The sequence below is a fragment of the Osmerus mordax genome, chromosome 20 (assembly GCF_038355195.1).
Source record: "Osmerus mordax isolate fOsmMor3 chromosome 20, fOsmMor3.pri, whole genome shotgun sequence".
NCBI classification, from domain to species: domain Eukaryota; kingdom Metazoa; phylum Chordata; class Actinopteri; order Osmeriformes; family Osmeridae; genus Osmerus; species Osmerus mordax.
The window spans coordinates 7,080,600-7,097,094 of record NC_090069.1 but is presented as its reverse complement, the minus strand read 5'-3'; the positions used below and the strand labels follow the sequence as shown (position 1 = coordinate 7,097,094).

At 39.1% G+C, this 16,495-nt stretch overlaps 1 long non-coding RNA gene across 1 annotated transcript; it reads left to right on the top strand.

The window, feature by feature from the left end:
• The first annotated feature begins 2,104 nt into the window (after positions 1 to 2,104).
• Positions 2,105 to 2,998, top strand: LOC136964001 (uncharacterized). Its single transcript, XR_010879039.1, has 3 exons — positions 2,105 to 2,171; positions 2,286 to 2,418; positions 2,748 to 2,998. It is a non-coding gene; the product is annotated as an uncharacterized lncRNA (long non-coding RNA).
• Positions 2,999 to 16,495: the final 13,497 nt, after the last annotated feature.

The window sequence follows — 16,495 nt, the reverse complement described above, 5'->3', positions numbered from 1 at the left end:
CAAAGAGCTAAAATAACTACACCAAACAATACTCATCGAAACATCACAATCATTAAACCCGTAGAAGACAGAGTCTCAAACAATGGTGGAATACGGCGGCAGTACCCATTACAATTAGCCTGGGCTTGTACCGTACACAAAGTTCAAGGTTTAACAGTTAACAGTGCAGTGGTAAACTTGAAAAAAATATTTTCACCAGGACAAGCTTACGTCGCTTTAAGTCGTGTCTCTTCTCTGTCAGGCTTAGTAATTGAAGACTTGAAAGAGTCAAAGATTTATTGCAACAGTAATATCAAAGATGTTCTTGCAACAATGCCAACATTCATCTCCAAAAACTCACCTTCAACCACTCCATTATTTACAATTGCTTTTCATAACATTCAAAGTCTCAATGCACATTTTAAAAACATGCAAGCAAACAACAGTATTTTGAAATCACAATGCATTTGTGTTGCTGAAACATGGCTTCAACCAAACTTTCCAACTGAACATTTACTTTTACCTAACTTCACGTTTTACAACAACACACGTTTCAATTGTTACAGTCCAATAAACAGTTTCACCAAGACTTTAAAACTTCAGGCAAATGGTGGTGTTGGAATATATTGTCAAACAGATCAAAACATTGAAGTCAACACACCATGTAATACAAATCTGGAATCATTAGTCTTCCACGTTCCACAGTTTCAATTAATCGCTGCAGTTCTATACAGGCCCCAAACATACCAAGTTGACATATTTAAAGAAAATCTATTACATCTTATTACTGAAATTAACACATTTCCAGGAGCTAAAATGATCATGGGAGACTTTAATGAAAATCTGCTTACTTCTAAAACAATACAAACTGTTTTTGAACAACACCATTACATTCAATTAGTTGACTTTTCAACAACTGATGCTAACACAATAATAGATCATGTATACACAAAAGATGTCCAATTTCAAATATCGCTTGAATTGTTGTCAACATATTACAGTCATCATAATGCTGTACTAATTCACATAAATTAACTACACATTAATGCATGTTAAAACAAAAGTCATAGCTTAAGTAAATCAACGTAGTATACACATTAACTAATATATTTTCAAACACACTATTTGTACAGCAGGTGAGAGATAAATTATATCATATTAAATAATGAATTTCCATATTTTTCTGTTAATTTATGAAAAAACACTTCAAGGACTTATATGACATTAACATGTCAACATGTAACAGGTAACTTATGCTTTGTATTTTATAAGCTTCATGTATTGTACAATGTTATGACACTTATTTGTATGAAATTACTAAATGTTAAAGTGCTATAACAACATGTTTTGTAGTCGTGTTGATATTTAAATATCATTCTGTAATTTTCTCTCCCAGCCTTCTGGCAGCACACACACACACACACACACACACACACACACACACACACACACACACACACACACACACACACACACACACTCACACAATGCTGTGCAATATTTTTCTCATCAGCACACTAATCCTTGTGCTTTAAAATGTTGGACTACATTCAACCACCCAACATCTGAAACCTCAAGTACCACATCAGGTAATGTAAATGACACATTTCATATGTTTTTACTGTAATAAAGCTTACGTTACACACCACACTCATACAATTTTCATGTTTGCTTTTCAGCAATCACCTCAAACCTTCAAGCCATGTGGACCTATCACTGCTTCCATCATTCATCAACCTTGGTTTGGCAAGACTAAAGCAACTTCAATTACAAGGTAGGTAATTACTTACTTACAATCGTATTCTTTCTGGGGCAAACATTTATTTTCTTTCTATATTGTTTCACTGCATTAAAATATATATATTTACGTATCACTAAAGGAGCCTTGTCCAGATACCAAACACAGCATTGAAATCTTCTTGCTGAATCCTTATGCTTTGAAATGGTGGATTTCATTAAACCAGCCAACTACTGAAAACTCTCCCACCACCACTACTACATCAAGTAAAGTATATTATACATTTACCAAGTTTTTATTGTAATAAAGGTCACATTGTAAACATGATTCTCTTAAAATCTTAATGTTATGCTTTTCAGCTACCCACTTCAGGCCTTTAAACCTTGTGGAAGTACCAATGGTTTCATCATTCAGCAATTTCAGTCTGGAAACACTAAAACACCTGCACTAAAAAGTATGCTTTTATACCTACCTACTTACAATTAACAATTAGTCTCTCTTGTGGCAAAATGTCTGTTCTACCTAAATTGTTTTACTGCATCAACTAAATATTTATGTATAATTACAGGAGCCTAGTCCAGATTTCAACCAAGCATTGAGATATTCTCGCTGAATACCCTGAGAAACTACTATTACTATACTGACAACTAAGATGTCTCCTGAACGCTGGCTGATAAGACCCTACTCCTTCCTACCTTGTGGTAAATATATTTATAATTTATTTTTCTTTGGATTTCACAATCCATACACTGTAAACATATTAACATGAAGACAAAACATGTAGTTACAGCATAATAGTACCTAGTAATCCTATACACAAAATATTGTACAGTACAACATGTACAACATATATATTTCAACAAACACATAATCACATATGTGCTTAAAATAATTCACCTATACACTGCTTACTGTCAATAACATATTTGTAACACATGCAAATGTCACAAATGCACCTTTTAATGTTTCATTTATTCAATATTTTGTTTATATACATATACATGTTTGTCTATTTTGTGTTTCCACACAGGCTAACTACAATTATCTAAAATGTGAAGCATAACTCAATGAAAACTCTGGACCACTGGATACAACATCAACAACTGGATGTACAGATATCAAAGAAGTCTGTGGCTGCCTGAAATTTCACAAGGATGTTGATGGACCATGTGTTTTAAATCCACCCTACTTAACAACCTTCTAATTCATAACAATCCAAAGTCACACATGAGAATTGTATTGCACTCAATATTACACATTACACGATTGCAGCATACAGTACATCACATTTTGTATTATATTGTGTCAGCATAGAATATGTAGAAAGACACACATTACACAAATTTAAAACTGCAAATACATTACACAATCATTGCACAATTTTTCCCCACTTTTGTTCTCATTTATATTTTACTATAATACATGTGTTTCTGCATTTGTGCATATTTTGTTTCTTGTTACCTTAGCTATATATACAACAAGCTACCTTAAAAGAAATGACATATGAAATGTTTCTATTTCTGAATTCCCACTTAAACATTTTTAACACCACTTCCCTTACTTAATATTGATAACAGTTTTCAATGCAATTTTCTTTGTTAATATGTCAAATTTATACCTTTACCAAATAAAATACTTGTATTCTTACACAACTGCCTCTTGCCCCCTATTTCAAAAACTAATTCAATTACTAGACATGAGGCAAGGGAAAGCCCTTCACTCTGATTAACAGTATGTTTTTTTTTGTATATGTCAGATTTTCCAACTAAACAACTCAATTCCACTAACCAGTTCCCTTATTGATAAACTGGTAAAACACAGGCTTAACAGTTTCTTATTGTATTTTTTCTCTTTTTAGTTATCAGTGAAATATAGATTTGCAAAGTTACTAGCTCTGTGCACAAGTGTAGTAACGAACATCTGCTGTAGCCAGTGATGGCAAAAATAGCCAGTCATGCCAATAAAATGTTGGCAAATCAGTTTCCGGTTTCCTTGATGCAATCACCCGCGTCGCCAAAAATGTCCAGTTTTAGTTGATGTCTCCAAGACCTGCTTAAAATAAGCATCAGTGATGTCCATTGAATTGTAAATGCCTGGTCCCTGCTCCAAAAAGCAAGCAAAACAAGGGATTCAAACTCTACATATTGAGTTATCTGCACAACTATGAAATTAAGTAGTTTAATGTGATGTGCCGGCCAGCTAGCAAATAAGCTAGTTACTGACGTGTTTATTTTTAGTGTAATATAGAAGCTTGTTTTTCTTCATTTTACACGCAAACTATCCGTTTATATGTATTATCATCTGTATTTCTGTCATTCTCAGTTTCTAATAAAAATCAGGACGAGTCGTGGTCAGGGCATTGTGCTACAGCTCCATAAAAAAGCTGAGAAACCTCACTGTTTGAGTGTATGGTGAAGTTAGGATTGATAACGACACGCAGCTGTACCTGTTGTTCCCCCCAACTGATCCGGGAATCTCAGCTAGGATCAAGGCCTGCCTCACAGACATCTCCACCTGGATGACCAAGCACCACCTCCAGCTGAACCTAGCCAAAACAGAACTTCTCATCATCCCGGCCAAACCCTCCATCTTCCACAATCTGTCAATAACCCTGATATGTTCATCCTCTGCCAGGAACCTCAGGGTTCCCATGGATGACGAGCTCTCCCTCACAGTTTACAATGCTGCAGTCTCCCCTGGTCGTGTAGATTCACCCTCTACAACTTCTGTAAGATCAGGGGATACCTGTCTGAGCATTCCACCCAGCTGCTAGTCCAAGCACTTGTCCTCTCCAAGTTGAACTACTGCAACTCACTGCTCGCCACTCTCCCAGCATGCGCAACACGCCCTCTCTAGAGAATTCAGAACGCAGCAGCCCGCCTGGTCTTCAATCTACCCAGACGCTCCCATGTTACCCGGCTCCTTATCTTTCTCCACTGGCTACCCATCACAGCCCGTATCAGATTCAAGACCCTGGTACTGACCTTCCGAGTGCTGAACGGGACTGCACTTGACTACATCAAGTCTCTCCTCCAGCCTTACACCCCCACTTGCCACCTACAGTCTTCTTCTGACAACCACCTGGTGGTCCCACCGCTCAAGACCGTCTTGGTCCCAACACAAGCTCTTCTCCTGTCTGGCCCCCAGTGGTGAAATCAACTCCCCACCTCCATCAGAGACACTGACTGTCTCACCACCTTCAAGAAAAGGCTCAAGACACTTGTTTCTGATTCCACTCATGGAAGTTCTATGTTCCACACAAAAGAACACTCTGATGTCTTCGGGAGACAATGCAAACAATTTTAGTCCAAAGAAGTTAGTAAAATGATACATTTAAAGCTGCTGTCTTAGCGACTCTAATTCCCTCAACATATCTTCATACTGCTCCCAATCCAGACATACAGTACCGCTGACCCCAGAGTCGTGGTCAACAACAATCAAGACCATAAAATGTTGCTCAATGTCCTCCTCTGGCTCTGCTGGGTCAGGTTCTGGACTTTGTGGTCAAGATCAACGCTCCCAAACACCAGCATGTGACTTATTGGTATTGGTACTTATTGGTATTCCACTCAAATAACAAAGGAACAGAGCCTGCTGCTAAAACCCGTCTACCCTTAGCAGTAGTGATGATTTCATGGTCTTGGAAATGTCAACTCCATACCTTGATGTGTGGGGTCACCAGAATTCCACCCTCCTTATTTTGTGCAGCCACAGCGAACAAAGGCAGGTGTCTTTTGAGAAACAATGGAAGGGCAAATGGCTGTTATAACGACCAACCCACAGTAGCTTGAAACTTAAATGAGTCACGTACATTATATTTCTTTTTACTTAATTTTTTCCATACAATAGCACCACTCATCTTGTTGTTTGTTCCCAGATTGAGACAGTAACCAAAAACTGATTTGCCAATTTCTGGCTACACCAAAAGCTTGTGCACTGAGCTAATTCTAAACCAAGTGTTATTAGTTTTCAATTATACACTTACACACGCGCAAGCTTGGCGAGACGCATACACAACATTTCAGGCAATTGTGGGCTGACCAAGCCCCCACTCATTGCTTGGTCTTTAGCAAAGGCCCATGTGGATCTTGATGGTATTGCATTTCCGATTTTGTATGCAATGGTAAAAAGTTCTCAAAATCGTGAAACATTGATAGTATGGCCAAGAGTAACTACCACACCACAAATGGCCCAATATCACCCATAAATGACGCTACAGGCCACGCCCTGATACACAAAGATACAAGGCTTTCTGGAATGGGTAGGCTCACCAAGCCCCCTCCCTTCACTCCTTGGCTTGAAATAAAAGCCCTTGTGGATCTTGATGGTATTGCATTTCAGATTTGGTATCCCATTGGTAAGTCTGCAGCATGGATTTTTACAGTGACAATTTGTAAAGAATATACATTTTTCAATGGTTTGCAATGTTTGGAGGAATCCGCCATTGCTGCTTGCAGTTATATTTAGGATTCCTCCGTGAGGAGGAAACCTATTGTTATTGTTAGTTTTATTAGGATTCCTCCGTAAGGAGGAAACCTGTTGTTATTGTTAGTTTTATTATTATTAGGATTCCTCCGTAAGGAGGAAACCTATTGTTATTGTTAGTTTTATTATTATTATTATTATTATTAGGATTCCTCCGTAAGGAGGAAACCTATTGTTATTGTTAGTTTTATTATTAGGATTCCTCCGTAAGGAGGAAACCTATTGTTATTGTTAGTTTTATTATTATTATTATTATTATTATTATTATTATTATTATTATTCTAGTTCCATGGGAGTCAATGGCAGCCCCTAGAACCCTTGGATAACTTTTTGTTAAATTTGGCACACTCATTAAGGACAGTTCCTTCTATACCTACACCAAGTTTCATGTATCCCATCAGACCACTCTAGCGCCACCAATGGGTCAAAGTTGGACTTGTGTTTACACACGCAACTTTTGAACCGTATGACTGATTTACAAAAATGAGGTACCATTGGATTCCCTGGATGAAGACGAGTTCAACGCACCCTATGACGTCAATTTCCGGTTGTATAGATTTTCCGCTATTTCCGGTTGTATCAAAAACCTTTGAAAGCCTACTCCTCCTACAATTATTGTCATATCTTCTTCAAAATGACCATAGATGATCTTCAGACCAAGCCTCACAAAAGTTATCCCATGGCGTTTTGATTTTCTAAACCGTTTGTCCGGCACAACCAATCAAAATCAGCAAAAAAGTAACCAAACAGGAACTTGGGTCAAATCTCAGCAAATCTTTGAGATATCAACACTAAACTTGGTATATCGGTGGACGACACTACAACATGTTACCATGTGCAAAGGCAACTTCATATCTCAAAAGATGATTGATATAAAGCAAATCGAATTTATCGCTAACGCTAAAATAATGCTTTACACATCCGCCGGTCAAAAACTGATACTTTGATTCAATCACAAGTTCATATGAAGACTCTTGAGAATGTTTAGTACACAAATCTGAGGAAAAGTTGACTGTAACATGAAAAGTCGATTTTATGTGAATATTTGAAACATGCATGCTTGGCTAATTGCTAACGAAATTTTCAATGAAATGTCTCCCCTGCTCTTCAGCGCGCGCGTGCTCCACATTCTCACACACTCAGCCTTTCCCTTGACACACGCGCGGGCTTGGCGAGACGCATACACAACATTTCAGGCAATTGTGGGCTGACCAAGCCCCCACTCATTCCTTGGCTTGAAGTGAAGGCCCTTGTGGATCTTGATGGTAATGCATTTTAGAAAAAGTTCTCAAAATCCTGAAACATTGATAGTATAGGCCAGGAGTAACTACCACACCACAAATGACGCACCATTATCCATAGGTGGCGCTACGGCCAAGCCCCAATTTTCCATTTACAAAGTGATGCCATTCGCATCCCATTTGTCCCAAAATTCTGAAATTCATTAGATATGCCTTATTTCTCATGAGGAACAAAAAAGCCTCAATAACCTATAACGGCCGCCATATTGGATGTTTTTGTACAATAAAGATTTAGGAAACACGTTTTTTTGCTACTTCTCCTACAATTCTTGTCCAATCTTCCCCAGAATTGGCAGGTATCATCGTCAGAGCAACCCTCACTGAATTCTTTAACAGATTTTTGAATTTCAAAACCGTTTGTCCGGTACAGCCAATCAAAATCGTCAACAAAGCAACCAAACAGGAAGTTGGATCAAATCTCAGCAAATCTTTGAAATATCAACACCAAACTTGGTAAGATGACTCGGAACCGTCTTCTGAGGATGTCCAATCAATTTGGTGTCATGTGATCGTGTCATGTGATCGGCGTGGCCGCAGGAACCAAAAATGTTTTTTGGCCAATAACTGTTGATTTGTTTGCCTTTAGTTCATGAAAACTCTTGAGAATGTTTAGTACACAAATCTCAGAAAAAGTTGACTGTAAGATGAAAAGTTGAATTTTGGTGAATATTTGAAAAATGCATGCTTGGCTAATTGTTAAGGAAATTTCCAATGAAACGTCTCCCTCTGCTCCTCAGCGCGCGCGCTACACATTCTCACACACTCAGCCTTTCCCTTGACACACGCGCAAGCTTGACGAGACGCATACACAACATTTCAGGCAATTGTGGGCTGACCAAGCCCCCACTCATTGCTTGGTCTTTAGCAAAGGCCCATGTGGATCTTGATGGTATTGCATTTCCGATTTTGTATGCAATGGTAAAAGTTCTCAAAATCCTGAAACATTTATAGTATAGGCCAAGAGTAACTACCACACCACAAATGGCCCAATATCACCCATAAGTGACGCTACAGGCCACGCCCTGATACACAAAGATACAAGGCTTTCTGGAATGGGTAGGCTCAACCAAGCCCCCTCCCTTCACTCCTTGGCTTTAAATAAAAGCCCTTGTGGATCTTGATGGTATTGCATTTCATATTTGGTATCCCATTGGTAAGTCTGCGGCATGGAATTTTACAGTGACTATTTGTAAAGAATATACATTTTTCAGTGGTTTGCAATGTTTGGAGGAATCCGCCATTGCTGCTTGCAGTTATATTTAGGATTCCTCCGTAAGGAGGAAACCTATTGTTATTGTTAGTTTTATTATTAGGATTCCTCCGTAAGGAGGAAACCTATTGTTATTGTTAGTTTTATTATTATTATTATTATTATTATTATTATTATTCTAGTTCCATGGGAGTCAATGGCAGCCCCTAGAACCCTTGGATAACTTTTTGTTAAATTTGGCACACTCATTAAGGACAGTTCCTTCTATACCTACACCAAGTTTCATGTATCCCATCAGACCACTCTAGCGCCACCAATGGGTCAAAGTTGGACTTGTGTTTACACACGCAACTTTTGAACCGTATGACTGATTTTCAAAAATGAGGTACCATTGGATTCCCTGGATCAAGACGAGTTCAACGCACCCTATGACGTCAATTTCCGGTTATATAGATTTTCCGCTATTTCCGGTTGTATCAAAAACCTTTGAAAGCCTACTCCTCCTACAATTTTTGTCATATCTTCTTCAAAATGACCAGAGATGATCTTCAGACCAAGCCTCACAAAAGTTATCCCATGGCGTTTTGATTTTCTAAACCGTTTGTCCGGCACAGCCAATCAAAATCAGCAAAAAAGTAACCAAACAGGAACTTGGGTCAAATCTCAGCAAATCTTTGAGATATCAACACTAAACTTGGTATATCGGTGGACGACACTACAACATGTTACCATGTGCAAAGGCAACTTCATATCTCAAAAAATGATTGATATAAAGCAAATCGAATTTATCGCTAACGCTAAAATAATGCTTTACACATCCGCCGGTCAAAAACTGATACTTTGATTCAATCACAAGTTCATATGAAGACTCTTGAGAATGTTTAGTACACAAATCTGAGGAAAGGTTGACTGTAACATGAAAAGTCGATTTTATGTGAATATTTGAAACATGCATGCTTGGCTAATTGCTAACAAAATTTTCAATGAAATGTCTCCCCTGCTCTTCAGCGCGCGCGTGCTCCACATTCTCACACACTCAGCCTTTCCCTTGACACACGCGCGGGCTTGGCGAGACGCATACACAACATTTCAGGCAATTGTGGGCTGACCAAGCCCCCACTCATTCCTTGGCTTGAAGTGAAGGCCCTTGTGGATCTTGATGGTAATGCATTTTAGAAAAAGTTCTCAAAATCCTGAAACATTGATAGTATAGGCCAGGAGTAACTACCACACCACAAATGACGCACCATTATCCATAGGTGGCGCTACGGCCAAGCCCCAATTGTTCATTTACAAAGTGATGCCATTCGCATCCCTTTTGTCCCAAAATTCTGAAATTCATTATATATGCCTTATTTCTCATGAGGAACAAAAAAGCCTCAATAACCTATAACGGCCGCCATATTGGATTTTTTTGTACAATAAAGATTTAGGAAACACGTTTTTTCGCTACTTCTCCTACAATTTTTGTCCAATCTTCCCCAGAATTGGCAGGTATCATCGTCAGAGCAACCCTCACTGAACTCTTCAACAGATTTTTGAATTTCAAAACCGTTTGTCCGGTACAGCCAATCAAAATCGTCAACAAAGCAACCAAACAGGAAGTTGGATCAAATCTCAGCAAATCTTTGAAATATCAACACCAAACTTGGTGTGTCACGTGAAAGACACTACATCATGTTCCCATGTGAGAAGGCAAATTAATATCTTAAAAAATGATTGAAATAAAGGAAATCATTTTTATTTCCAACGCTAAAATAATGCTTTACACATCCGCCAGTCAAAAACTGATACTCTGATTCAATCACAAGTTCATGAAGACTCTTGAGAATGTTTAGTACACAAATCTCAGAAAACGTTGACTGTAAAATGAAAAGTTGATTTTTGGTGAATATTAAAAAAATGCATGCTTGGCTAATTGTTAAGGAAATTTCCAATGAAATGTCTCCCCTGCTCCTCAGCGCGCGCGCTCCACATTCTCACACACTCAGCCTTTCCCTTGACACACGCGCAAGCTTGGCGAGACGCAAACATAACATTTCAGGCAATTGTGGGCTGACCAAGCCCCCACTCATTGCTTGGTCTTTAGCAAAGGCCCATGTGGATCTTGATGGTATTGCATTTCCGATTTTGTATGCAATGGTAAAAAGTTCTCAAAATCCTGAAATATTGATAGTATAGGCCAAGAGTAACTACCACACCACAAATGGCCCAATATCACCCATAAGTGACGCTACAGGCCACGCCCTGATACACAAAGATACGAGGCTTTCTTGAATGGGTAGGCTCACCAAGCCCCCTCCCTTCACTCCTTGGCTTGAAATAAAAGCCCTTGTGGATCTTGATGGTATTGCATTTCAGATTTGGTATCCCATTGGTAAGTCTACAGCATGGATGTTTCTATACAGTGACAATTTGTGAAGAATATACATTTTTCAATGGTTCGCAATGTTAGGAGGAATCCGCCATTGCTGCTTGCAGTTATATTTATTATTATTATTATTATTATTATTATTATTCTAGTTCCATGGGAGTCAATGGCAGCCCCTAGAACCCTTGGATAACTTTTTGTTAAATTTGGCACACTCATTAAGGACAGTTCCTTCTATACCTACACCAAGTTTCATGTATCCCATCAGACCACTCTAGCGCCACCAATGGGTCAAAGTTGGACTTGTGTTTACACACGCAACTTTTGAACCGTATGACTGATTTTCAAAAATGAGATGCCATTGGATTCCCTGGATCAAGACGAGTTCAACGCACCCTATGACGTCAATTTCCGGTTATATAGATCTTCCGCTATTTCCGGTTGTATCAAAAACCTTTGAAAGCCTACTCCTCCTACATTTTTTGTCATTTCTTCTTCAAAATGACCAGAGATGATCTTCAGACCAAGCCTCACAAAAGTTATCCCATGGCGTTTTGATTTTCTAAACCGTTTGTCCGGCACAGCCAATCAAAATCAGCAAAAAAGTAACCAAACAGGAACTTGGGTCAAATCTCAGCAAATCTTTGAGATATCAACACTAAACTTGGTATACCGGTAGACGACACTACAACATGTTACCATGTGCAAAGGCAACTTCATATCTCAAAAAATGATTGATATAAAGCAAATCGAATTTATCGCTAACGCTAAAATAATGCTTTACACATCCGCCGGTCAAAAACTGATACTTTGATTCAATCACAAGTTCATATGAAGACTCTTGAGAATGTTTAGTACACAAATCTGACTAAAAGTTGACTGTAACATGAAAAGTCGATTTGTGGTGAATATTTGAAACATGCATGCTTGGCTAATTGCTGACGTAATTTCCAATGAAATGTCTCCCCTGCTCTTCAGCGCGCGCGTGCTCCACATTCTCACACACTCAGCCTTTCCCTTGACACACGCGCAAGCTTGACGAGACGCATACACAACATTTCAGGCAATTGTGGGCTAAACAAGCCCCCACTCATTGCTTGGTCTTTAGCAAAGGCCCATGTGGATCTTGATGGTATTGCATTTCCGATTTTGTATGCAATGGTAAAAAGTTCTCCAAATCCTGAAACATTGATAGTATAGGCCAGGAGTAACTACCACACCACAAATGACGCACCATTATCCATAGGTGGCGCTACGGCCAAGCCCCAATTTTCCATTTACAAAGTGATGCCATTTGCATCCCATTTGTCCCAAAATTCTGAAATTCATTAGATATGCCTTATTTCTCATGAGGAACAAAAAAGCCTCAATAACCTATAACGGCCGCCATATTGGATGTTTTTGTACAATAAAGATTTAGGAAACACGTTTTTTTGCTACTTCTCCTACAATTCTTGTCCAATCTTCCCCAGAATTGGCAGGTATCATCGTCAGAGCAACCCTCACTGAATTCTTTAACAGATTTTTGAATTTCAAAACCGTTTGTCCGGTACAGCCAATCAAAATCGTCAACAAAGCAACCAAACAGGAAGTTGGATCAAATCTCAGCAAATCTTTGAAATATCAACACCAAACTTGGTGTGTCACGTGAAAGACACTACGTCATGTTCCCATGTAGGAAGGCAAATTAATATCTTCAAAAATGATTGAAATGAAGGAAATCAAATTAATTTCTAACGCTAAAATAATGCTTTACACATCCGCCAGTCAAAAAACTCTGATTCAATCACAAGTTCATGAAGACTTTTGAGAATGTTTAGTACACAAATCTCAGAAAAAGTTGACTGTAAGATGAAAAGTTGAATTTAGGTGAATATTTGAAAAATGCATGCTTGGCTAATTGTTAAGGAAATTTCCAATGAAATGTCTCCCCTGCTCCTCAGCACGCGCGCTCCACATTCTCACACACTCAGCCTTTCCCTTGACACACGCACAAGCTTGGCGAGACGCATACACAACATTTCAGGCAATTGTGGGCTGACCAAGCCCCACTCATTGCTTGGTCTTTAGCAAAGGACCATGTGGATCTTGATGGTATTGCATTTCCGATTTTGTATGCAATGGTAAAAAGTTCTCAAAATCCTGAAACATTGATAGTATAGGCCAAGAGTAACTACCACACCACAAATGGCCCAATATCACCCATAAGTGACGCTACAGGCCACGCCCTGGTACACAAAGATACAAGGCTTTCTGGAATGGGTAGGCTCACCAAGCCCCCTCCCTTCACTCCTTGGCTTGAAATAAAAGCCCTTGTGGATCTTGATGGTATTGCATTTCAGATTTGGTATCCCATTGGTAAGTCTGCAGCATGGATTTTTACAGTGACAATTTGTGAAGAATATAAATTTTTCAGTGGTTTGCAATGTTTGGAGGAATCCGCCATTGCTGCTTGCAGTTATATTTATTATTATTATTCTAGTTCCATGGGAGTCAATGGCAGCCCCTAGAACCCTTGGATAACTTTTTGTTAAATTTGGCACACTCATTAAGGACAGTTCCTTCTATACCTACACCAAGTTTCATGTATCCCATCAGACCACTCTAGCGCCACCAATGGGTCAAAGTTGGACTTGTGTTTACGCACGCAACTTTTGAACCGTATGACTGATTTTCAAAAATGAGGTACCATTGGATTCCCTGGATCAAGACGAGTTCAACGCACCCTATGACGTCACTTTCCGGTTATATAGATTTTCCGCTATTTCCGGTTGTATCAAAAACCTTTGAAAGCCTACTCCTCCTACAATTTTTGTCATATCTTCTTCAAAATGACCATAGATGATCTTCAGACCAAGCCTCACAAAAGTTATCCCATGGCCTTTTGATTTTATAAACCGTTTGTCCGGCACAGCCAATCAAAATCAGCAATAAAAGAAACCAAACAGGAACTTGGGTCAAATCTCAGCAAATCTTTGAGATATCAACACTAAACTTGGTATATCGGTGGACGACACTACAACATGTTACCATATGCAAAGGCTATTTCATATCTCCAAAAAAGGTTGATATAAAGCAAATCGAATTTATCCCTAACGCTAAAATAATGCTTTACACATCCGCCAGTAAAAAACTGATACTCTGATTCAATCACAAGTTCATATGAAGACTCTTGAGAATGTTTAGTACACAAATCTGAGGAAAAGTTGACTGTAACATGAAAAGTCGATTTTTGGTGAATATTTGAAACATGCATGCTTGGCTAATTGCTAACAAAATTTTCAATGTAATGTCTCCCTCTGCTCCTCAGCGCGCGCGCTCCACATTCTCACACACTCAGCCTTTCCCTTGACACACGCGCGGGCTTGGCGAGACGCATACACAACATTTCAGGCAATTGTGGGCTGACCAAGCCCCCACTCATTCCTTGGCTTGAAGTGAAGGCCCTTGTGGATCTTGATGGTAATGCATTTTAGAAAAAGTTCTCAAAATCCTGAAACATTGATAGTATAGGCCAGGAGTAACTACCACACCACAAATGACACACCATTATCCATAGGTGGCGCTACGGCCAAGCCCCTATTGTCCATTTACAAAGTGATGCCATTCGCATCCCTTTTGTCCCAAAATTCTGAAATTCATTAGATATGCCTTATTTCTCATGAGGAACAAAAAAGCCTCAATAACCTATAACGGCCGCCATATTGGATTTTTTTGTACAATAAAGATTTAGGAAACACGTTTTTTCTTTACTTCTCCTACAATTTTTGTCCAATCTTCCCCAGAATTGGCAGGTATCATCGTCAGAGCAACCCTCACTGAACTCTTCAACAGATTTTTGAATTTCAAAACTGTTTGTCCGGTACAGCCAATCAAAATCGTCAACAAAGCAACCAAACAGGAAGTTGGATCAAATCTCAGCAAATCTTTGAAATATCAACACCAAACTTGGTGTGTCACGTGAAAGACACTACATCATGTTCCCATGTGAGAAGGCAAATTAATATCTTAAAAAATGATTGAAATAAAGGAAATCTTTTTTATTTCTAACGCTAAAATAATGCTTTACACATCCGCCGGTCAAAAACTGATACTTTGATTCAATCACAAGTTCATATGAAGACTCTTGAGAATGTTTAGTACACAAATCTCAGAAAAAGTTGACTGTAAAATGAAAAATTGATTTTTGGTGAATATTAAAAAAATGCATGCTTGGCTAATTGTTAAGGAAATTTCCAATGAAATGTCTCCCCTGCTCCTCAGCGCGCGCGCTCCACATTCTCACACACTCAGCCTTTCCCTTGACACACGCGCAAGCTTGACGAGACGCATACACAACATTTCAGGCAATTGTGGGCTGACCAAGCCCCCACTCATAGCTTGGTCTTTAGCAAAGGCCCATGTGGATCTTGATGGTATTGCATTTCCGATTTTGTATGCAATGGTAAAAAGTTCTCAAAATCCTGAAACATTGATAGTATAGGCCATGAGAAACTACCACACCACAAATGACCCACCATTACCCATAGGTGGCGCTACGGCCACGCCCCAATTGTCCATTTTCAAAGTGATGGCATTTCCACACCATCAGTCTAAAACGTCGTAAACTATACATGCCTTATTTATAATGGGAAACTATACAGTGGTGACCCATACAGTCCACCATGTACGGTGAACATTTTGAAAACGTACAAATATCTTCTTATGAACCATGACTCCAATTGACTAGAAATTTTGTTTGATGTGTAGGCCACACGTAGTTATGCTTGTTTGCTACCACAATAGCTATGGGAATAAGAGTGAATGCAATGAGGAGGTTATTGAAACGCAATACTCTGAGTTGGTGCATGTCAGTTTAGGCAGAGGTAGCTTTTTAAACCTCTACAGCCATGCCCCAATTTGCCTATATTCAAAGTGATGCCATTTGCATCCCATTTGTCCCAAAATTCTGAAATTCATTAGATATGCCTTATTTCTCATGAGGAACAAAAAAGCCTCAAGAACCTATAACGGGCGCCATATTGGATTTTTCTGTACAATAAAGATTAAGGAAACACGTTTTTTCGCTACTCCTCCTTCAATTCTGGTGCAATCTTCCCCAGAATTGGCACACATCATCGTCAGAGCAACCCTCACTCATGTATTCAACAGATTTTTTATTTTCACAACCGTTTGTCTGGTACAGCTCCTCAGCGCGCGCGTGCTCCACATTCTCACACACTCAGCCTTTCCCTTGACACACGCGCAAGCTTGGCGAGACGCAAACACAACATTTCAGGAGAGTGTGGGCTGACCAAGCCCCCACTCATTGCTTGGTCTTTAGCAAAGGCCCATGTGGATCTTGATGGTATTGCATTTCCGATTTTTTATGCAATGGTAAAAAGTTCTCAAAACCCTAAAACATTGATAGT